A 24441-nucleotide genomic window follows, 5' to 3' on the forward strand; every position below is an offset into this window, starting at 1 on the left:
AATGTCATCAGGCCTGTAGCAGCAAATTGAGTGGATTTAAGTATGATGATTCTAAGAGAAATATGTCACACAGAGAAAGGTAATTATCATAAGATATCACTAATAGAGAGAGTGTAAACTTGGCTACACATAAACTGAATTCCAAAACCGAACAGAGTCTCACATTTAGATAAAAACTTATGCTTGCTTAAGGGGAAAGTTGAGTTGCGGTGCTGTATAAAACCAGAGATTGAAATTAGCACACATACCATTCCATAAGCCAAATATGTAATAGACAAGACCTACTCTTTGCTCAACGAAATAGACTCATCCATGGTGTATCACCTCACACCTGTTAGAATGGGCATCATCAGAAAATCTACAAACAACAAATGCTGGAAAGGGTGTGGAGATAAGGAACCCTCTTCCGCTATTGTTGGGAATGAAATTGATACAGTCACTGTGGAGAAAGTTATGGAGTTTCTTATAAAACTAAGAATAGAATTACCATATGATACAGCAGTCCCACTACTGGGCATATACCCAGACAAAACCATAAATCAAAAAGAGACATTCACCGCAATGTTCATTGCATCACTATTTACAATATCCAGGTAATGGAAGCAACCTAAATGCCCACAGACAGACGAATGCATAAAGATGTGGTACATATATAAAATGGAATATTACTAAGCCATAAAAAGGAATGAAATTGGGTCATTTGTAGAGACGTTGATGGATCTAGAGACTGTCATACAGAGTGAAGTAAGTCAGAAAGAGAAAAAGAAATCTTGTCTATTAATGGCTATATGTGGAACCTAGACAAATTGTACAGATGAACCGTTTTGCAAGGCAGAAATAGAGCAACAGATGTAGACAACAAACGTATGGACACCAAGGGGGGAAAGCTGTTTGGGGGTGGTGGTGGGAGGAGTTGAGAGATTGGGATTGGCATGTATACATTTATATGTATAAAATAGATAACCAAAAAGAACCTGCTGTATAAAAAAATAAAATAAAATTCAAATTACAAAAAGTAAAACAGAAAAAATATTCTTCCCTTCACATACATGTATTTATATGAATAAATTATTTCCATGCTTATATCTGTAAATACAAAAAAGAGGAATAAAATCTACCTTGAACCAAAAAAGAAAAAAAAAAAAACCCACCAGCTACACAGAGGAAAACCGTATCAGGGCACTTGCTCCAGTTGTAAACAATTCTGAAGTTGGTCAGTGGTGGGGAATCATCTCCCATTCAGCCAGCAGGCCCCACGCAACAAGCGTCCTCATTGCAAAGCTGGGGGACCGTGCCGAGGCATCTGTGAGTAAACGTGGGCTGAGCCCCAGGCCAGCTGCTGCTGAAATGTTCCCACCCTTCCCAGGTAAAACACTTGAATATGTACAAGGACTTGAAAGCCTAGAGGAAGGGCCATGGAGCCACATGAGCGACAGCATGCCAGCCGACTTGGTGCCTGCAGGCCAGCCAGGATGGTCCTGGTCCTGGGTGCTCTTCTGGAAGCTTTCCATTTCCCTGCCTGAGATACCCCTGCTGTCCCGGCCCCCACTGCTTTCTTCCTCACTCACCTCTGCCCAGGGAGAAATTCCAGCGGCAGGTATGGGTGACACATCCTCTTCTTTAGCAGGTGGCATCTTGGCAACTGCTGCAGAAAGTCCAGCAGAGCCCCACTCACACTGGGCCACCCACAAAGCCGTGGCCTCTCACTCCCTCCCACCAGTCCAGCCCCAAGACTGCTGACAGGGCAGAGAAAATGGCGTCAGGCACAGCTGCAGGGGCTCTTGCTGCCTGGAGCAGTGTTTATATTGATCTGAACCCAGGCACACCTGGGGAGGGCTGGCCGGCACGGTCAGGCTTCCCAGGCCAGCCAATAATCACCCCTCAGGGGCTCACAGTTGCAGAAACTGGAACTTGCTGAATCGGCCAGGTCCAAGGAACAGGTGTGGGCTCCTGAGAGTCAGGATAGACAAGGGGCTGCAGCTCTGGCTTGTTTTCTAATTATATTATCTGGCCCATGAGTGGGAGACAACTTCAAGAAAACCCTCTCCTAATGAGAGGAACCCAGGAGTCAGGGAGAGGAGGGGTGGCTGGTGGGTGGAGACAGAGGCCTGGTGCCCCGGGTGCAGTGGAAGTCTCTGGAAGACCAGGTGGAGGGAGGCCACACAGAGTGATGCCCAGGGTCACAGACCTGTCGGAGCTGCTGTTTGTTAGTTCAAGTCCTGCTCTGAGGTGCTCTGTGTCAGATCTGAGTGACAGGTGAGCTGGGAGTGCTCTGCAATGAGGGCGATATGCACGGTTCCTGTGTTCCCAGCCCTGCCATGGTACCTGCAAGGGTAGCTCTGTATCCTGGGAGGGGCCTGACCACGAGAGCCCCGTGGGCTGGGGTGGGGTACCTGCCCAGGTGAGCTCCATATCCTGGGATTGGCCTGACCTCGAGAGCCCCATGGGCTGCTGGAGTCCTGGTAAAGGATGTCAGGACAGTCAGTGAAGCCACCGAGGATATACCTCCAGTAGTTCCTAAATCCTACACCCTGCTGGTCATTCTACCAACCACCAGGACATGGTATTCTGTATTAGTCTTCAATGATGCCTTCTTTTGTATTCTATTAGTCCCAGAGTCACAAGAAATTTTGGCTTGTGAGTGGCAGGACTCAACATACAACTAAAACAATACTTCCGGGCCGTGTTGCCCCAAGGGTTCAAAAATTCCCACACCATCTTTGGGGAAAGCTCAGCTAAAGACCTAAAAGTTCTACCTCTGGAAAAGGAAACACTCCTTCAATATGCAGACGACATTCTGATCGCCAGCCCTACTAAGGAGACCTCTGAACTACGAAGCCAATAAAGGATACAAGTTGTCCAAGAAAAAGCTCAAATATCACAGACTACGGTGACCTGCCTGGGCTTCATTCTCACAGAAGGTCGGAGAAGCCCATCCCAGGAAAGGGAAGAAACAATTTACAGCCTTACCCATTTCTAAAACTAGAAGACAGCTTAGGGGTTCCTGGGGAGGCCAGGGTTTGCTGCTTCTGGATCCCTAACTACAGTCTACTAGCTCGGCCTCTATATGAAACACTGAAAGGAAAAGGTGATGATCCTTTTGAATAGAATGCAGAAGTGGCCTTTCAAGAATGGAAAGAGCAGTCAATTCAGACCCTTGCCCTGGAACTCCCTAATTTAGCTAAACCCTTTGACCTTTACATTCCTGGTGAACGGTGAATCGCCACTGGAGTATTAGTGCAAAACCTGGGACCACTTGAAATGGAACAATGCAAGAATGCGATCCAGGTAGGATAAAATACGGTCACCAAGGGGCTTGGCCCACCGCCACATCTGGCCAAGATACTGGCAGTATCTGATAACCTGGAAATCAGCAGCCCAAAAGGCCACCTCCCTCCTAAGGGAAAAGGAACCCTCGTGGTGATCCTAACCCCCAACCATGCCCTGAAGTTGCAGGGTTGGCTCCGTGGGCACACTGATCTTGAGGGAGGAGGCCCTCCAACTCCAACCTCCATAGAGATAACCGGGGCAAAGGGGCACCATGACGACTCATGTGAAGGTGTCTGCACATGCAAATTTAACGCTCATTTCCCACAAGGAAGAGGAATTAACCAAAGGCTCAGCATGCCATGCCGGAACTATATTAGGGCCTGAAGCAATCCTTCGGGTTTGTGGCCAGCTCACAAGAAAGCGAGTTGAAGAAAGGAGCTCAGGGGCACTGTAATTCACAAACCTGCAGAGTAATGAATGACAGCTATCGTCCAAAAATGTTTTGAAGTAAGTCTTCGAAGAGGACTTGAAATCGGGGCAGAATTTCAGGAAAACGATTTCAGGGGGTAGAATGGAATTGCACTTAAAGTATAAGATTAGAGGCAGAATGTCGACAATGATGCACTTGGCCAAAAAGGGCGTATGCGTTTTTTCCTTAATATATTCAGGAAAAAACGCATACGCACTTTTTGGCCAACCAAGCAAGCGTGTAAAGGAAATGTGCACTACAATGAAGTCTCACTGCCCACCAGTCAAAAGGGCCATCTGAAAAATGTGTAAATTCCAGAAAGGCACGACAGGTCATGGAGAACAGGGAGCCTTGTTATGCTGATGGGCGGGATGTAAATTGCCAACAGCCACTCTGGAGAAATGTATGGTGTTTCCTGAAACACGTAGGAAAAAAAGCAACACAGCCTATGGCACTTCCACTTATGGTCCTATAGCATAGAGAAATTAAAATCAAAATCACACAGCCACCCCAAAATTTGAGATGGCTCTGTTTACAAGAACCTCGTCTACGGTACAAGTTAAATATGCGAGAAAGCAAAAAATGGATAAAGAATTTGTGGTACGCACGTACAATGGAATATCACTCAGCAATGAAACCTACGTCATCAGGCCCGTAGCGGCATAATGAGTGGATTCAGGTACGATGATTCTACGAGAAATAAGTCACACAGAAAAAGAAACATCATAAGATATCACTAATACACGGAATGTATACTTGGCCACACATGAACTGAATTACAAAACAGAACAGGGTCTCAAATTTAGAAAACCAACTTATGCTTGCTTATGGGGAAAGGTGAGTTTGGGTGCTGCATAAAAGCAGAGATTGAAATTAGCACAGATACCATTCCATAAGCAAAATATATAATAGACAATACCTACTCCTTGCTCAACGAAATGGACTCAACACCCCATATTCAACGCCTGGCAAGATACCTGACAATTAAGAATCTTAAAACCCATGGATTTATATGTCTCCATAAGGAAATAAAGCGTGTGTACAGCGGCCTAAATGCAGCAGTGAAAATCCGATAAATCCCATTATCAAAATAAATTTCAAAAACAAAACACAATGACAGTGAAATAGAGAGCAATTCTTAAATAATTCATTCAGGGCTTGTGATGCAACCTGGATTTACCACATCTACACCCAGAGCTGGGTGAGACATAAGGCTGCACACTTCGGGCTGATAGCATTGGTGAGCTTCGGTGAGCAAACGCAGACCCTTTGAAGTCATACTGCATGGTACCCATTCCATGGGTCCCAACTCTCCACGTTTAAGGGATTCTTCCTTCAGCTAAAACATGCATGGGAAACCCAGAGTATGGTCCACCGTGTGATTGGGAAACGTTTTCAAATGCATCTCAGTTTTCGAACCCTGGTACTCGGGTTCACCATTCCAGATGCTTTACTAACATTCTCCCCACTTGGAGAGTCAGTGCCTTTAACGTCCTGTTTGGCACAGTTTGCAATTTCTGCGCAAGATGAACAGGAATAGGGAGAACCAATGAGAGACTAGCTGTAGGTGTCTGCACGGGCAAATGGAACGCTCATTTCCCACCAGGAAGAGGAATTAACCAAAGGCTCAGCGTGCCCTGCCGGAAACAGATTAGGGCCTGAAGCAATGCTGCGGTTTTGCGGCCAGATCACAAGAAAGCGTGTTGAGGAAAGGAGCTCAGGGGCACTGTAATTCACAAACATGCAGAGTTATGAATGACAGCTATCGTCCAAAAATGTACTGAAGTAAGTCTTCGAAGAGGACTTGAAAGCGGGGCAGAATTTCAGGAAAACGATTTCAGGGGGTAGGCTGGAATTGCACTTAAAGCATAGGAAAAGAGGCAGAATGTCGACAATGATGCACTTGGCCAAAAAGGGCGTATGCGTTTTTTCCTGAATATATTCAGGAAAAAACGCATACGCCCTTTTTGGCCAACCAGGCCGGCGTGTAAAAGAAATCTGCACTACAGTGAAGTCTCACTGCCCAGCGGTCAAAAGGGCCATCTGAAAAACGTGTAAAATCCAGAAAGGCAGGACAGGTCATGGAGAACAGGGAGCCTTGTCATGCTGATGGGCGGGATGTAAATTGCCAACAGCCACTCTGGAGAAGTGTATGGTGTTTCCTGAAACACGTAGGAAACAAAGCAACACAGCCTATGGCACTTCCACTTATGGTCCTATAGCTTAGGGAAATTAAAATAAAAAGCACACAGCCACCCCAAAGTTTGGGACGGCTCTGTTTACAGGAACCTCGTCTACAGTACAAGTTAAATATCCGAGAGAGCAAAAAATGGATAAAGAAGTTGTGGTACGCACGTACAATGGAATATCACTCAGCAATGAAATCTAAGTCATCAGGCCCGTGGCGGCATAATGAGTGGATTCAGGTACGATGATTTTACGAGAAATAAGTCACACAGAAAAAGAAATATCATAGGATATCACTAATACACGGAATGTAAACTTGCCTACACATGAACTGAATTACAAAACAGAACAGGGTCTCAAATTTAGAAAACCAACTTATGCTTGCATATGGGGAAAGGTGAGTTGGGGTGCTGCATAAAACCAGAGAGTGAAATTAGCACAGATACCTTTCCATAAGCTCAATATATAATAGACAAGACCTACTCCTTGCTCAACGAAATGGACTCAACACCCCATATTCAACGCCTCGGAAGATACCTGACAAGTAAGAATCTTAAAACCCATGGATTTATATGTCTCCATAAGGAAATCAAGCGTGTGTACAGCGGCCTAAAGGCAGCAGTGAAAATCCGATAAATCCCATTATCAAAATAAATTTCAAAAACAAAACACAATGACAGTGAAATAGAGAGCAATTCTTAAATAATTCATTCAGGGCTTGTGATGCAACCTGGATTTCCCACATCTACACCCAGAGCTGGGTGAGATATAAGGCTGGACACTTCGGGCTGATAGCATTGGTGAGGTTCGGTGAGCAAACGCAGACCCTTTGAAGTCATACTGCATGGTACCCATTACATGGGTTCCAAATTTCCAGGTTTAAGGGATTCTTCCTTCAGCTAAAACATGCATGGGAAACCCATAGTATGGTCCACCGTGTGATTGGGAAACGTTTTCAAATGCATCTCAGTTTTCGTCCCCTGGTACTCGGGTTCACCATTCCAGACGCTTTACTAACACTCTCCCCACTTGGAGAGTCAGTGCATTTAACCTCCTGTTTGGCACAGTTTGCAATTTCTGCGCAAGATGAACAGGAATAGGGAGAAGCAATGAGAGACCAGCTGTAGGTGTCTGCACGGGCAAATGGAACGCTCATTTCCGACCAGGAAGAGGAATTAAACAAAGGCTCAGCATGCCCTGCTGGAAAGAGACTTTGGCCTGAAGCAATCCTGCGGTTTGGCGGCCAGCTCACAAGAAAGCGAGTTGAAGACATGAGCTCAGGGGCACTGTAATTCACAAACCTGCAGAGTTATGAATGACAGCTATCGTCCAAAAATGTATTGAAGTAAGTCTTCCAAGAGGACTTGAAAGCGGGGCAGAATTTCAAGAAAACGATTTCAGGGGGTAGACTGGAATTGTACCAAAAGCATAGGAAAAGAGGCAGAATGTCGACAACGATGCACTTGGCCAAAAAGGGCGTATGGGTTTTTTCCTGAATATATTCAGGAAAAAACGCATACGCCCTTTTTGGCCAACCAAGCAAGCGTGTAAAGGAAATCTGCACTACAATGAAGTCTCACTGCCCCCCCGGTCAAAAGAGCCATCTGAAAAAAGTGTAAAATCCAGAAACGCAGGACAGGTCATGGAGAACAGGGAGCCTTGTCATGCTGATGGGCGGGATGTAAATTGCCAACAACCACTCTGGAGAAGTGTATGGTGTTTCCAGAAACACGTAGGAAACAAAGCAACACAGCCTATGGCGCTTCCACTTATGGTCCTATAGCTTAGGGAAATTAAATTCAAAAACACACAGCCACCCCAGAGTTTGGGACGGCTCTGTTTACAAGAACCTCGTCTACGGTACAAGTAAAATATCCCAGAAAGCAAAAAATGGATAAAGAAGTTGTGGTACGCACGTACAATGGAATATCACTCAGCAATGAAATCTACGTCATCAGGCCCGTAGCGGCATAATGAGTGGATTCAGGTACGATGATTCTACGAGAAATAAGTCACACAGAAAAAGAAACATCATAAGATATCACTAATACACGGAATGTAAAGTTGGCTACACATGAACTGAATTACAAAACAGAACAGGGTCTCAAATTTAGAAAACCAACTTATGCTTGCTTATGGGGAAAGGTGAGTTGGGGTGCTGCATAAAACCAGAGATTGAAATTAGCACAGATACCGTTCCATAAGCCAAATATATAATAGACAAGCCCTACTCCTTGCTCAACGAAATGGACTCAACACCCCATATTCAACGCCTGGCAAGATACCTGACAAGTAAGAATCTTAAAACCCATGGATTTATATGTCTCCATAAGGAAATCAAGCGTGTGTACAGCGGCCTAAAGGCAGCAGTGAAAATCCGATAAATCCCATTATCAAAATAAATTTCAAAAACAAAACACAATGACAGTGAAATAGAGAGCAATTCTTAAATAATTCATTCAGGGCTTGTGATGCAACCTGGATTTCCCACATCTACACCCAGAGCTGGGTGAGATATAAGGCTGGACACTTCGGGCTGATAGCATTGGTGAGGTTCGGTGAGCAAACGCAGACCCTTTGAAGTCATACTGCATGGTACCCATTCCATGGGTTCCAAATTTCCAGGTTTAAGGGATTCTTCCTTCAGCTAAAACATGCATGGGAAACCCATAGTATGGTCCACCGTGTGATTGGGAAACGTTTTCAAATGCATCTCAGATTTCGTCCCCTGGTACTCGGGTTCACCATTCCAGACGCTTTACTAACACTCTCCCCACTTGGAGAGTCAGTGCATTTAACCTCCTGTTTGGCACACTTTGCAATTTCTGCGCAAGATGAACAGGAATAGGGAGAAGCAATGAGAGACTAGCTGTAGGTGTCTGCACGGGCAAATGGAACGCTCATTTCCGACCAGGAAGAGGAATTAAACAAAGGCTCAGCATGCCCTGCCGGAAAGAGACTTTGGCCTGAAGCAATCCTGCGGTTTTGCGGCCAGCTCACAAGAAAGCGAGTTGAAGACATGAGCTCAGGGGCACTGTAATTCACAAACCTGCAGAGTTATGAATGACAGCTATCGTCCAAAAATGTATTGAAGTAAGTCTTCCAAGAGGACTTGAAAGCGGGGCAGAATTTCAGGAAAACGATTTCAGGGGGTAGACTGGAATTGTACCAAAAGCATAGGAAAAGAGGCAGAATGTCGACAACGATGCACTTGGCCAAAAAGGGCGTATGCGTTTTTTCCTGAATATATTCAGGAAAAAACGCATACGCCCTTTTTGGCCAACCAAGCAAGCGTGTAAAGGAAATCTGCACTACAATGAAGTCTCACTGCCCCCCCGGTCAAAAGAGCCATCTGAAAAAAGTGTAAAATCCAGAAAGGCAGGACAGGTCATGGAGAACAGGGAGCCTTGTCATGCTGATGGGCGGGATGTAAATTGCCAACAACCACTCTGGAGAAGTGTATGGTGTTTCCAGAAACACGTAGGAAACAAAGCAACACAGCCTATGGCACTTCCACTTATAGTCCTATAGCTTAGGGAAATTAAAATCAAAAACACACAGCCACCCCAGTGTTTGGGACGGCTCTGTTTACAAGAACCTCGTCTACGGTACAAGTAAAATATCCCAGAAAGTAAAAAATGGATAAAGAATTTGTGGTACGCACGTACAATGGAATATCACTCAGCAATGAAATCTACGTCATCAGGCCTGTAGCGGCATAATGAGTGGATTCAGGTACGATGATTCTACGAGAAATAAGTCACACAGAAAAAGAAACATCATAAGATATCACTAATACACGGAATGTAAACTTGGCTACCCATGAACTGAATTACAAAACAGAACAGGGTCTCAAATTTAGAAAACCAACTTATGCTTGCTTATGGGGAAAGGTGAGTTGGGGTGCTGCATAAAACCAGAGATTGAAATTAGCACAGATACCGTTCCATAAGCCAAATATATAATAGACAAGACCTACTCCTTGCTCAACGAAATGGACTCAACACCCCATATTCAACGCCTGGCAAGATACCTGACAAGTAAGAATCTTAAAACCCATGGATTTATATGTCTCCATAAGGAAATCAAGCGTGTGTACAGCGGCCTAAACGCAGCAGTGAAAATCCGATAAATCCCATTATCAAAATAAATTTCAAAAACAAAACACAATGACAGTGAAATAGAGAGCAATTCTTAAATAATTCATTCAGGGCTTGTGATGCAACCTGGATTTCCCACATCTACACCCAGAGCTGGGTGAGTCATAAGGATGGACACTTCGGGCTGATAGCATTGGTGAGGTTCGGTGAGCAAACGCAGACCCTTTGAAGTCATACTGCATGGTACCCATTCCATGGGTCCCAACTCTCCAGGTTTAAGGGATTCTTCCTTCAGCTAAAACATGCATGGGAAACCCAGAGTATGGTCCACCATGTGATTGGGAAACGTTTTCAAATGCATCTCAGTTTTCGTCCCCTGGTACTCGGGTTCAACATTTGAACGCTTTACTAACACTCTCCCCACTTGGAGAGTCACTGCCTTTAACCTCCTGTTTGGCACAGTTTGCAATTTCTGCGCAAGATGAACAGGCATAGGGAGAACCAATGAGAGACTAGCTGTTGGTGTCTGCACGGGCAAATGGAACGCTCATTTCCCACCAGGAAGAGGAATTAACCAAAGGCTCAGCGTGCCCTGCTGGAAAGAGATTAGGGCCTGAAACAATCCTGCGGTTTTGCGGCCAGCTCACAAGAAAACGAGTTGAAGAAAGGGGCTCAGGGGCACTGTAATTCACAAACCTGCAGAGTTATGAATGACAGCTATCGTCCAAAAATGTACTGAAGTAAGTCTTCAAAGAGGACTTGAAAGCGGGGCAGAATTTCAGTAAAAAGATTTCAGGGGGTAGACTGGAATTGCACTTAAAGCATAGGAAAAGAGGCAGAATGTCGACAATGATGCACTTGGCCAAAAAGGGCGTATGCGTTTTTTCCTGAATATATTCAGGAAAAAACGCATACGCCCTTTTTGGCCAACCAAGCAAGCGTGTAAAGGAAATCTGCACTACAATGAAGTCTCACTGCCCCCCGGTCAAAAGGGCCATCTGAAAAAAGAGTAAAATCCAGAAAGACAGGACAGGTCATGGAGAACAGGGAGCCTTGTTATGCTGATGGGCGGGATGTAAATTGCCAACAGCCACTCTGGAGAAATGTATGGTGTATCCTGAAACACGTAGGAGACAAAGCAACACAGCCTATGTCACTTCCACTTATGGTCCTATAGCTTAGGGAAATTAAAATCAAAAACACACAGCCACCCCAAAGTTTGGGATGGCTCTGTTTACAAGAACCTTGTCTACAGTACAAGTTAAATATCCGAGAAAGGAAAAAATGGATAAAGAAGTTCTGGTACGCACGTACAATGGAATATCACTCAGCAATGAAATCTACGTCTTCAGGCCCATAGCGGCATAATGAGTGGATTCAGGTACGATGATTCTACAGAAATAAGTCACACAGAAAAAGAAACATCATAATATATCAGTAATACACGGAATGTAAACTTGGCTACACATAAACTGAATTACAAAACAGAACAGGGTCTCAAATTTAGAAAACCAACTTATGCTTGCTTATGGGGAAAGGTGAGTTGGGGTGCTGCATAAAACCAGAGATTGAAATTAGCACAGATACCGTTCCATAAGCCAAATATATAATAGACAAGACCTACTCCTTGCTCAACGAAATGGACTCAACACCCCATATTCAACGCCTTGCAAGATACCTGACAAGTAAGAATCTTAAAACCCATGGATTTATATGTCTCCATAAGGAAATCAAGCGTGTGTACAGCGGCCTAAAGGCAGAAGTGAAAATCCGATAAATCCCATTATCAAAATAAATTTCAAAAACAAAACACAATGACAGTGAAATAGAGAGCAATTCTTAAATAATTCATTCAGGGCTTGTGATGCAACCTGGATTTCCCACATCTACACCCAGAGCTGGGTGAGACATAAGGCTGGACACTTTGGGCTGATAGCATTGGTGAGGTTCGGTGAGCAAACGCAGACCCTTTGAAGCCATTCTGCATGGTACCCATTCCATGGGTCCCAACTCTCCAGGTTTAAGGGATTCTTCCTTCAGCTAAAACATGCATGGAAAACCCACAGTACAGTGCACTGTGTGACCGGTAAACGTTTTCAAATGCATCTCAGTTTTCGTCCCCTGGTACTTGGGTTCAACATTTGAACGCTTTAGTAACACTCTCCCCACTTGGAGAGTCAGTGCCATTAACCTCCTGTTTGGCACAGTTTGCAATTTCTGCGCAAGATGTACAGGAATAGGGAGAAGCAATGAGAGACTAGCTGTAGGTGCCTGCACGGGCAAAAGGAGCGATCATTTCCGACCAGGAAGAGGAATTAAACAAAGGCTCAGCATGCCCTGCCGGAAAGAGACTTTGGCCTGAAGCAATCCTGCGGTTTTGCGGCCAGCTCACAAGAAAGCGAGTTGAAGACATGAGCTCAGGGGCACTGTAATTCACAAACGTGCAGAGTTATGAATGACAGCTATCGTCCAAAAATGTATTGAAGTAAGTCTTCCAAGAGGACTTGAAAGCGGGGCAGAATTTCAGGAAAACGATTTCAGGGGGTAGACTGGAATTGTACTAAAAGCATAGGAAAAGAGGCAGAATGTCGACAACGATGCACTTGGCCAAAAAGGGCGTATGCGTTTTTTCCTGAATATATATTCCTGAATATATTTTCCTGAATATATTCAGGAAAAAACGCATACGCCCTTTTTGGCCAACCAAGCAAGCGTGTAAAGGAAATCTGCACTACAATGAAGTCTCACTGCCCCCCGGTCAAAAGGGCCATCTGAAAAAATTGTAAAATCCAGAAAGGCAGGACAGGTCATGGAGAACAGGGAGCCTTGTTATGCTGATGGGCGGATTTAAATTGCCAATAGCCACTCTGGAAAAGTGTATGGTGTTTCCTGAAACACGTAGGAAACAAAGCAACACAGCCTATGGCACATCCACTTATGGTCCTATAGCTTAGGGAAATTAAAATCAAAAACACACAGCCACCCCAAAGTTTGGGATGGCTCTGTTTACAAGAACCTCATCTACGGTAGAAGTTAAATATCTGAGAAAGCATAAAATGGATAAAGAAGTTGTGGTACGCACGTACAATGGAATATCTCTCAGCAATGAAATCTACGTCATCAGGCCCGTAGCGGCATAATGAGTGGATTCAGGTACGATGATTCTATGAGAAATAAGTCAGACAGAAAAAGAAACATCATAAGTTATCACTAATACACGGAATGTAAACTTGGCTACCCATGAACTGAAATACAAAACAGAACAGGGTCTCAAATTTAGCAAACCAACTTATGCTTGCTTATGGGGAAAGGTCAGTTGGGATGCTGCATAAAACCAGAGATTGAAATTAGCACAGATACCGTTCCATAAGCCAAATATATAATAGACAAAACCTACTCCTTGCTCAACGAAATGGACTCAACACCCTATATTCAACGCCTGGGAAGATACCTGACAAGTAAGAATCTTAAAACCCATGGATTTATATGTCTCCATAAGGAAATCAAGCGTGTGTACAGTGGCCTAAAAGCAGCAGTGAAAATCCGATAAATCCCATTATCAAAATGAATTTCAAAAACAAAACACAATGACAGTGAAATAGAGAGCAATTCTTAAATAATTCATTCAGGGCTTGTGATGCAACCTGTATTTACCACATCTACACCCAGAGCTGGATGAGACATAAGGCTGGACACGTCGGGCTGATAGCATTGGTGAGGTTCGGTGAGCAAACGCAGACCCTTTGAAGTCATACTGCATGGTACCCATTCCATGGGTCCCAACTCTCCAGGTTTAAGGGATTCTTCCTTCAGCTAAAACATGCATGGGAAACCCAGAGTATGGTCCACCATGTGATTGGGAAACGTTTTCAAATGCATCTCAGTTTTCGTCCCCTGGTACTCGGGTTCAACATTTGAACGCTTTACTAACACTCTCCCCACTTGGAGAGTCAGTGCCATTAACCTCCTGTTTGGCACACTTTGCAATTTCTGCGCAAGATGAACAGGAATAGGGAGAAGCAATGAGAGACTAGCTGTTGGTGTCTGCACGGGCAAATTGAACGCTCATTTCCCACCAGGAAGAGGAATTAACCAAAGGCTCAGCGTGCCCGGCCGGAAACATATTAGGGCCTGAAGCAATCCTGCGGTTTTGCGGCCAGCTCACAAGAAAACGAGTTGAAGAAAGGAGCTCAGGGGCACTGTAATTCACAAACCTGCAGAGTTATGAATGACAGCTATCGTCCAAAAATGTACTGAAGTAAGTCTTCAAAGAGGACTTGAAAGCGGGGCAGAATTTCAGGAAAACGATTTCAGGGGGTAGACTGGAATTGCACTTAAAGCGTAGAAAAAGAGGCAGAATGTCAACAATGATGCACTTGGCCAAAAAGGGCGTATGCGTTTTTTCCTGAATATATTCAGGAAAAAACGCATACGCCCTTTTTGGCCAACCAAGCAAGCGTGTAAAGGAAATCTGCACTACAATGAAGTCTCACTGCCCCCCGGTCAAAAGGGCCATCTGAAAAAAGTGTAAAATCCAGAAAGACAGGACAGGTCATGGAGAACAGGGAGCCTTGTCATGCTGATGGGCGGGATGTAAATTGCCAACAACCACTCTGGAGAAGTGTATGGTTTTTCCAGAAACACGTAGGAAACAAAGCAACACAGCCTATGGCACTTCCACTTATGGTCCTATAGCTTAGGGAAATTAAATTCAAAAACACACAGCCACCCCAGAGTTTGGGACGGCTCTGTTTACAAGAACCTCGTCTACGGTACAAGTAAAATATCCCAGAAAGCAAAAAATGGATAAAGAAGTTGTGGTACGCACGTACAATGGAATATCACTCAGCAATGAAATCTACGTCATCAGGCCCGTAGCGGCATAATGAGTGGATTCAGGTACGATGATTCTACGAGAAATAAGTCACACAGAAAAAGAAACATCATAAGATATCACTAATACACGGAATGTAAAGTTGGCTACACATGAACTGAATTACAAAACAGAACAGGGTCTCAAATTTAGAAAACCAACTTATGCTTGCTTATGGGGAAATGTGAGTTGGGGTGCTGCATAAAACCAGAGATTGAAATTAGCACAGATACCGTTCCATAAGCCAAATATATAATAGACAAGCCCTACTCCTTGCTCAACGAAATGGACTCAACACCCCATATTCAACGCCTGGCAAGATACCTGACAAGTAAGAATCTTAAAACCCATGGATTTATATGTCTCCATAAGGTAATCAAGCGTGTGTACAGCGGCCTAAACGCAGCAGTGAAAATCCGATAAATCCCATTATCAAAATAAATTTCAAAAACAAAACACAATGACAGTGAAATAGAGAGCAATTCTTAAATAATTCATTCAGGGCTTGTGATGCAACCTGGCTTTACCACATCTACACCCAGAGCTGGGTGAGACATAAGGCTGGACACTTCGGGCTGATAGCATTGGTGAGGTTCGGTGAGCAAACGCAGACCCTTTGAAGTCATACTGCATGGTACCCATTCCATGGGTCCCAACTCTCCAGGTTTAAGGGATTCTTCCTTCAGCTAAAACATGAATGGGAAACCCAGAGTATGGACCACCGTGTGATTGGGAAACGTTTTCAAATGCATCTCAGTTTTCGTCCCCTGGTACTCGGGTTCACCATTCCAGACGCTTTACTAACACTCTCCCCACTTGGAGAGTCAGTGCATTTAACCTGCTGTTTGGCACACTTTGCAATTTCTGCGCAAGATGAACAGGAATAGGGAGAAGCAATGAGAGACTAGCTGTAGGTGCCTGCACGGGCAAAAGGAGCGATCATTTCCGACCAGGAAGAGGAATTAAACAAAGGCTCAGCATGCCCTGCCGGAAAGAGACTTTGGCCTGAAGCAATCCTGCGATTTTGCGGCCAGCTCACAAGAAAGCGAGTTGAAGACATGAGCTCAGGGGCACTGTAATTCACAAACGTGCAGAGTTATGAATGACAGCTATCGTCCAAAAATGTATTGAAGTAAGTCTTCCAAGAGGACTTGAAAGCGGGGCAGAATTTCAGGAAAACGATTTCAGGGGGTAGACTGGAATTGTACTAAAAGCATAGGAAAAGAGGCAGAATGTCGACAACGATGCACTTGGCCAAAAAGGGCGTATGCGTTTTTTCCTGAATATATTCAGGAAAAAACGCATATGCCCTTTTTGGCCAACCAAGCAAGCGTGTAAAGGAAATCTGCACTACAATGAAGTCTCACTGCCCCCCGGTCAAAAGGGCCATCTGAAAAAAGTGTAAAATCCAGAAAGGCAGGACAGGTCATGGAGAACAGGGAGCCTTGTCATGCTGATGGGCGGGATGTAAATTGCCAACAACCACTCTGGAGAAGTGTATGGTTTTTCCAGAAACACATAGGAAACAAAGCAACACAGCCTATGGCACTTCCACTTATGGTCCTATAGCTTAGGGAAATTAAATTCAAAAACACACAGCCACCCCAGAGTTTGGGACGGCTCTGTTTACAAGAACCTCGTCTACGGTACAAGTAAAATATCCCAGAAAGCAAAAAATGGATAAAGAAGTTGTGCTACGCACGTACAATGGAATATCACTCAGCAATGAAATCTACGTCATCAGGCCCGTAGCGGCATAATGAGTGGATTCAGGTACGTTGATTCTACGAGAAATAAGTCACACAGAAAAAGAAACATCATAAGATATCACTAATACACGGAATGTAAAGTTGGCTACACATGAACTGAATTACAAAACAGAACAGGGTCTCAAATTTAGAAAACCAACTTATGCTTGCTTATGGGGAAAGGTGAGTTGGGGTGCTGCATAAAACCAGAGATTGAAATTAGCACAGATACCGTTCCATAAGGCAAATATATAATAGACAAGACCTACTCCTTGCTCAACGAAATGGACTCAACAACCCATATTCAACGCCTGGCAAGATACCTGACAAGTAAGAATCTTAAAACCCATGGATTTATATGTCTCCATAAGGAAATCAAGCGTGTGTACAGCGGCCTAAACGCAGCAGTGAAAATCCGATAAATCCCATTATCAAAATAAATTTCAAAAACAAAACACAATGACAGTGAAATAGAGAGCAATTCTTAAATAATTCATTCAGGGCTTGTGATGCAACCTGGATTTACCACATCTACACCCAGAGCTGGGTGAGACATAAAGCTGGACACTTCGGGCTGATAGCATTGGTGAGGTTCGGTGAGCAAACGCAGACCCTTTGAAGTCATACTGCATGGTACCCATTCCATGGGTCCCAACTCTCCAGGTTTAAGGGATTCTTCCTTCAGCTAAAACATGAATGGGAAATCCAGACTATCGTCCGCCGTGTGATTGGGAAACGTTTTCAAATGCATCTCAGTTTTCGTCCCCTGGTACTCGGGTTCACCATTCCAGACGCTTTACTAACACTCTCCCCACTTGGAGAGTCAGTGCCTTTAACCTCCTGTTTGGCACACTTTGCAATTTCTGCGCAAGATGAACAGGAATAGGGAGAAGCAATGAGAGACTAGCTGTAGGTGTCTGCACGGGCAAATGGAACGCTCATTTCCCACCAGGAAGAGGAATTAACCAAAGGCTCAGCGTGTCCTGCCGGAAAGAGATTAGGGCCTGAAGCAATCCTGCGGATTTGCGGCCAGTTCACAAGAAAGCGAGTTGAAGGAAGCAGCTCAGGGGCACTGTAATTCACAAACCTGCAGAGTTATGAATGACAGCTATCGTCCAAAAATGTATAGAAGTAAGTCTTCGAAGAGGACTTGAAAGCGGGGCAGAATTTCAGGAAAACGATTTCAGGGGGTAGACTGGAATTGCACTTAAAGCATAGGAAAAGAGGCAGAATGTTGACAATGATGCACTTGGCCAAAAAGGGCGTATGCGTTTTTTCCTGAATATATTCAGGAAAAAACGCATACGCACTTTTTGGCCAACCAAGCAAGCGTGTAAAGGAAATCTGCACTACAATGAAGTCTCACTGCCCCCCGGTCAAAAGGGCCATCTGAAAAAAGTGTAAAATCCAGAAAGGCAGGACAGGTCATGGAGAACAGGGAGCCTTGTTATGCTGATGGGCGGATTTAAATTGCCAACAGCCACTCTGGAAAAGTGTATGGTGTTTCCTGAAACACGTAGGAAACAAAGCAACACAGCCTATGGCACTTCCACTTATGGTCCTATAGCTTAGGGAAATTAAAATCAAAAACACACAGCCACCCCAAAGTTTGGGATGGCTCTGTTTACAAGAACCTCATCTACGGTAGAAGTTAAATATCCGAGAAAGCATAAAATGGATAAAGAAGTTGTGGTACGCACGTACAATGGAATATCTCTCAGCAATGAAATCTACGTCATCAGGACCGTAGCGGCATAATGAGTGGATTCAGGTACGATGATTCTATGAGAAATAAGTCAGACAGAAAAAGAAACATCATAAGTTATCACTAATACACGGAATGTAAACTTGGCTACCCATGAACTGAATTACAAAACAGAACAGGGTCTCAAATTTAGCAAACCAACTTATGCTTGCTTATGGGGAAAGGTCAGTTGGGATGCTGCATAAAACCAGAGATTGAAATTAGCACAGATACCGTTCCATAAGCCAAATATATAATAGACAAAACCTACTCCTTGCTGAACGAAATGGACTCAACACCCTATATTCAACGCCTGGGAAGATACCTGACAAGTAAGAATCTTAAAACCCATGGATTTATATGTCTCCATAAGGAAATCAAGCGTGTGTGCAGTGGCCTAGAAGCAGCAGTGAAAATCCGATAAATCCCATTATCAAAATGAATTTCAAAAACAAAACACAATGACAGTGAAATAGAGAGCAATTCTTAAATAATTCATTCAGGGCTTGTGATGCAACCTGTATTTACCACATCTACACCCAGAGCTGGATGAGACATAAGGCTGGACACTTCGGGCTGATAGCATTGGTGAAGTTCGGTGAGCAAACGCAGACCCTTTGAAGTCATACTGCATGGTACCCATTCCATGGGTCCCAACTCTCCAGGTTTAAGGGATTCTTCCTTCAGCTAAAACATGCATGGGAAACCCAGAGTATGGTCCACCATGTGATTGGGAAACGTTTTCAAATGCATCTCAGTTTTCGTCCCCTGGTACGCGGGTTCAACATTTGAACGCTTTACTAACACTCTCCCCACTTGGAGAGTCAGTGCCATTAACCTCCTGTTTGGCACAGTTTGCAATTTCTGCGCAAGATGTACAGGAATAGGGAGAAGCATTGAGAGACTAGCTGTTGGTGTCTGCACGGGCAAATGGAACGCTCATTTCCCACCAGGAAGAGGAATTAACCAAAGGCTCAGCGTGCCCGGCCGGAAACATATTAGGGCCTGAAGCAATCCTGCGGTTTTGCGGCCAGCTCACAAGAAAACGAGTTGAAGAAAGGAGCTCAGGGGCACTGTAATTCACAAACCTGCAGAGTTATGAATGACAGCTATCGTCCAAAAATGTACTGAAGTAAGTCTTCAAAGAGGACTTGAAAGCGGGGCAGAATTTCAGGAAAACGATTTCAGGGGGTAGACTGGAATTGCACTTAAAGCGTAGAAAAAGAGACAGAATGTCAACAATGATGCACTTGGCCAAAAAGGGCGTATGCGTTTTTTCCTGAATATATTCAGGAAAAAACGCATACGCCCTTTTTGGCCAACCAAGCAAGCGTGTAAAGGAAATCTGCACTACAATGAAGTCTCACTGCCCCCGGTCAAAAGGGCCATCTGAAAAAAGTGTAAAATCCAGAAAGACAGGACAGGTCATGGAGAACAGGGAGCCTTGTCATGCTGATGGGCGGGATGTAAATTGCCAACAACCACTCTGGAGAAGTGTATGGTTTTTCCAGAAACACGTAGGAAACAAAGCAACACAGCCTATGGCAGTTCCACTTATGGTCCTATAGCTTAGGGAAATTAAATTCAAAAACACACAGCCACCCCAGAGTTTGGGACGGCTCTGTTTACAAGAACCTCGTCTACGGTACAAGTAAAATATCCCAGAAAGCAAAAAATGGATACAGAAGTTGTGGTACGCACGTACAATGGAATATCACTCAGCAATGAAATCTACGTCATGAGGCCCGTAGCAGCATAATGAGTGGATTCAGGTACGATGATTCTACGAGAAATAAGTCACACAGAAAAAGAAACATCATAAGATATCACTAATACACGGAATGTAAAGTTGGCTACACATGAACTGAATTACAAAACAGAACAGGGTCTCAAATTTAGAAAACCAACTTATGCTTGCTTATGGGGAAAGGTGAGTTGGGGTGCTGCATAAAACCAGAGATTGAAATTAGCACAGATACCGTTCCATAAGCCAAATATATAATAGACAAGCCCTACTCCTTGCTCAACGAAATGGACTCAACACCCCATATTCAACGCCTGGCAAGATACCTGACAAGTAAGAATCTTAAAACCCATGGATTTATATGTCTCCATAAGGAAATCAAGCGTGTGTACAGTGGCCTAAACGCAGCAGTGAAAATCCGATAAATCCCATTATCAAAATAAATTTCAAAAACAAAACACAATGACAGTGAAATAGAGAGCAATTCTTAAATAATTCATTCAGGGCTTGTGATGCAACCTGGCTTTACCACATCTACACCCAGAGCTGGGTGAGACATAAGGCTGGACACTTCGGGCTGATAGCATTGGTGAGGTTCGGTGAGCAAACGCAGACCCTTTGAAGTCATACTGCATGGTACCCATTCCATGGGTCCCAACTCTCCAGGTTTAAGGGATTCTTCCTTCAGCTAAAACATGAATGGGAAACCCAGACTATCGTCCGCCGTGTGATTGGGAAACGTTTTCAAATGCATCTCAGTTTTCGTCCCCTGGTACTCGGGTTCACCATTCCAGACGCTTTACTAACACTCTCCCCACTTGGAGAGTCAGTGCCTTTAACCTCCTGTTTGGCACAGTTTGCAATTTCTGCGCAAGATGAACAGGCATAGGGAGAACCAATGAGAGACTAGCTGTTGGTGTCTGCACGGGCAAATGGAACGCTCATTTCCCACCAGGAAGAGGAATTAACCAAAGGCTCAGCGTGCCCTGCTGGAAAGAGATTAGGGCCTGAAGCAATCCTGCGGTTTTGCGGCCAGCTCACAAGAAAACGAGTTGAAGAAAGGGGCTCAGGGGCACTGTAATTCACAAACCTGCAGAGTTATGAATGACAGCTATCGTCCAAAAATGTACTGAAGTAAGTCTTCAAAGAGGACTTGAAAGCGGGGCAGAATTTCAGTAAAAAGATTTCAGGGGGTAGACTGGAATTGCACTTAAAGCATAGGAAAAGAGGCAGAATGTCGACAATGATGCACTTGGCCAAAAAGGGCGTATGCGTTTTTTCCTGAATATATTCAGGAAAAAACGCATACGCCCTTTTTGGCCAACCAAGCAAGCGTGTAAAGGAAGTCTGCACTACAATGAAGTCTCACTGCCCCCCGGTCAAAAGGGCCATCTGAAAAAAGAGTAAAATCCAGAAAGACAGGACAGGTCATGGAGAACAGGGAGCCTTGTTATGCTGATGGGCGGGATGTAAATTGCCAACAGCCACTCTGGAGAAATGTATGGTGTATCCTGAAACACGTAGGAAACAAAGCAACACAGCCTATGTCACTTCCACTTATGGTCCTATAGCTTAGGGAAATTAAAATCAAAAACACACAGCCACCCCAAAGTTTGGGATGGCTCTGTTTACAAGAACCTTGTCTACGGTACAAGTTAAATATCCGAGAAAGGAAAAAATGGATAAAGAAGTTCTGGTACGCACGTACAATGGAATATCACTCAGCAATGAAATCTACGTCTTCAGGCCCATAGCGGCATAATGAGTGGATTCAGGTACGATGATTCTACAGAAATAAGTCACACAGAAAAAGAAACATCATAATATATCAGTAATACACGGAATGTAAACTTGGCTACACATAAACTGAATTACAAAACAGAACAGGGTCTCAAATTTAGAAAACCAACTTATGCTTGCTTATGGGGAAAGGTGAGTTGGGGTGCTGCATAAAACCAGAGATTGAAATTAGCACAGATACCGTTCCATAAGCCAAATATATAATAGACAAGACCTACTCCTTGCTCAACGAAATGGACTCAACACCCCATATTCAACGCCTGGCAAGATACCTGACAAGTAAGAATCTTAAAACCCATGGATTTATATGTCTCCATAAGGAAATCAAGCGTGTGTAAAGCGGCCTAAAGGCAGAAGTGAAAATCCGATAAATCCCATTATCAAAATAAATTTCAAAAACAAAACACAATGACAGTGAAATAGAGAGCAATTCTTAAATAATTCATTCAGGGCTTGTGATGCAACCTGGATTTACCACATCTACACCCAGAGCTGGGTGAGACATAAGGCTGGACACTTTGGGCTGATAGCATTGGTGAGGTTCGGTGAGCAAACGCAGACCCTTTGATGCCATTCTGCATGGTACCCATTCCATGGGTCACAACTCTCCAGGTTTAAGGGATTCTTCCTTCAGCTAAAACATGCATGGGAAACCCACAGTACAGTGCACTGTGTGACCGGTAAAGGTTTTCAAATGCATCTCAGTTTTCGTCCCCTGGTACTTGGGTTCAACATTTGAACGCTTTACTAACACTCTCCCCACTTGGAGAGTCAGTGCCATTAACCTCCTGTTTGGCACAGTTTGCAATTTCTGCGCAAGGTGTACAGGAATAGGGAGAACCAATGAGAGACTAGCTGTAGGTGCCTGCACGGGCAAAAGGAGCGATCATTTCCGACCAGGAAGAGGAATTAAACAAAGGCTCAGCATGCCCTGCCGGAAAGAGACTTTGGCCTGAAGCAATCCTGCGGTTTTGCGGCCAGCTAACAAGAAAGCGAGTTGAAGACATGAGCTCAGGGGCACTGTAATTCACAAACGTGCAGAGTTATGAATGACAGCTATCGTCCAAAAATGTATTGAAGTAAGTCTTCCAAGAGGACTTGAAAGCGGGGCAGAATTTCAGGAAAACGATTCTACGGGGTAGACTGGAATTGTACTAAAAGCATAGGAAAAGAGGCAGAATGTCGACAACGATGCACTTGGCCAAAAAGGGCGTATGCGTTTTTTCCTGAATATATTCAGGAAAAAACGCATACGCCCTTTTTGGCCAACCAAGCAAGCGTGTAAAGGAAATCTGCACTACAATGAAGTCTCACTGCCCCCACGGTCAAAAGGGCCATCTGAAAAATGTGTAAAATCCAGAAAGGCAGGACAGGTCATGGAAAACAGGGAGCCTTGTCATGCTGATGGGCGGGATGTAAATTGCCAACAACCACTCTGGAGAAGTGTATGGTGTTTCCAGAAACACGTAGGAAACAAAGCAACACAGCCTATGGCACTTCCACTTATGGTCCTATAGCTTAGGGAAATTAAAATCAAAAACACACAGCCACCCCAGAGTTTGGGACGGCTCTGTTTACAAGAACCTCGTCTACGGTACAAGTAAAATATCCCAGAAAGTAAAAAATGGATAAAGAAGTTGTGGTACGCACGTACAATGGAATATCACTCAGCAATGAAATCTATGTCATCAGGCCCGTAGCGGCATAATGAGTGTTTTCAGGTATGATGATTCTACGAGAAATAAGTCACACAGAAAAAGAAACATCATAAGATATCACTAATACACGGAATGTAAACTTGGCTACCCATGAACTGAATTACAAAACAGAACAGGGTCTCAAATTTAGAAAACCAACTTATGCTTGCTTATGGGGAAAGGTGAGTTGGGGTGCTGCATAAAACCAGAGATTGAAATTAGCACAGATACCGTTCCATAAGCCAAATATATAATAGACAAGACCTACTCCTTGCTCAACGAAATGGACTCAACACCCCATATTCAACGCCTGGCAAGATACCTGACAAGTAAGAATCTTAAAACCCATGGATTTATATGTCTCCATAAGGAAATCAAGCGTGTGTACAGCGGCCTAAAGGCAGCAGTGAAAATCCGATAAATCCCATTATCAAAATAAATTTCAAAAACAAAACACAATGACAGTGAAATAGAGAGCAATTCTTAAATAATTCATTCAGGGCTTGTGATGCAACCTGGATTTCCCACATCTACACCCAGAGCTACGTGAGACATAAGGCTGGACACTTCGGGCTGATAGCATTGGTGAGGTTCGGTGAGCAAACGCAGACCCTTTGAAGTCATACTTCATGGTACCCATTCCATGGGTCCCAACTCTCCAGGTTTAAGGGATTCTTCCTTCAGCTAAAACATGCATGGGAAAGCCAGACTATCGTCCGCTGGGTGACCGGGAAACGTTTTCAAATGCATCTCAGTTTTCGTCCCCTGGTACTTGGTTTCACCATTCCAGACGCTTTACTAACACTCTC

This window comes from Delphinapterus leucas, unplaced genomic scaffold, assembly GCF_059928025.1.
Source record: "Delphinapterus leucas isolate spDelLeu-1000000601 "Yukka" unplaced genomic scaffold, BTC_Dleu_Yukka2 spDelLeu_asBTCV2_sq31, whole genome shotgun sequence".
NCBI classification, from domain to species: domain Eukaryota; kingdom Metazoa; phylum Chordata; class Mammalia; order Artiodactyla; family Monodontidae; genus Delphinapterus; species Delphinapterus leucas.